Source organism: Heliconius melpomene, chromosome 10, assembly GCF_056956725.1.
Source record: "Heliconius melpomene rosina isolate 202511_hmr_F chromosome 10, ASM5695672v1, whole genome shotgun sequence".
NCBI lineage: Eukaryota > Metazoa > Arthropoda > Insecta > Lepidoptera > Nymphalidae > Heliconius > Heliconius melpomene.
The window spans coordinates 15,969,756-15,970,881 of record NC_140398.1 but is presented as its reverse complement, the minus strand read 5'-3'; the positions used below and the strand labels follow the sequence as shown (position 1 = coordinate 15,970,881).

At 34.7% G+C, this 1,126-nt stretch overlaps 1 non-coding gene across 1 annotated transcript; it reads left to right on the top strand.

Moving 5' to 3' along the window:
- Positions 1 to 553: 553 nt before the first annotated feature.
- On the top strand, positions 554 to 624 carry TRNAV-GAC (transfer RNA valine (anticodon GAC)). Its single transcript has one exon. It is a non-coding gene; the product is annotated as a tRNA-Val (tRNA).
- Positions 625 to 1,126: the final 502 nt, after the last annotated feature.

Genomic DNA, 1,126 nt, shown 5'->3' with positions numbered 1-1,126 from the left:
GCTGCTTTAATGGTAAGTACTACATGAAAATAATGTACTGGAGTATAGTTCCTCTTAATAAGATCTACAAAAAAGTCCGCGATAGCATATTCGTATCTTTTAAGAATAACGTGTAGTGATCATATTTCTGTCTAAAAATAGTAATTTCAATATATTTTTTATTGTGAGGGATATTTTTCCATAATGGTATTAATCCTTATCCTTTAAAATACTTTATTAAATTTCTACGTTAAACGAAGATAAAATTTGCTTTCTACACTATTTCGAAATTGCGAATAGTTTTAGAGAAAAACGCATTTAATTGTTGACACATCACGCCGTTAACACGTCAGCTGTATGTTACTCAAGTTTCACTTATCCCTTACTCTCAGCATATAAATAAGTATATTAGTTAAGTTGGCCATTTAATGTAGATCGAAATTGTCTTTTACTGTTTTTCATTTTAATAAGTACTTTAGAAGTTGTTACAATATCAAAAAATCCTTGCTACGAAACGGCTCGCCTCGACGTTTTACATATACAAGCGTGTCCGCCGCGCCCGCCTGCCTTACACGCATCGGTGGTTCAGTGGTAGAATATACGCCTGACACACGGGCGGCCCGGGTTCGATTCCCGGCCGATGCATTCTATTTAATTTTCCTCACAGGCAGCCACGTAGTGCTTACTTTTCATCAGGGACAGAATACCCTCTTCAGCATTAACCACAAGCTCGAAAAAAAAAAACCCGTCTGCCTCTATAGCAACGAAGATTTAGATACGTTTGCACGTATTGGATAATTCGAGTTGAATGTATTATTTAATGTCATTTAACTATCTAAAAATAGTAATTTAAATATATTTTAATAAGTACTTGAAAAGATAAGTAGAACAAATTTAAAATTACGGTACCTACTAAAAAATCCTTGCTGTGTAAAACAATTGGAAAATCCTTATTGAAACTACCAAAACGCGGGTTGCATTAGGGTTTAATTAATTTTCACATTATCTTAAGTGCTTTGCAAACATTCATATATTAATAATCCAGTAGTTAAAGCGGGCGAAGCCGCAAGGGAGCGCTAGTTCATAATAAAAAACAAAGTCGCTTCCCGCCAACATACGCTTAAGTCTTTCAAACTACGCAACGAAT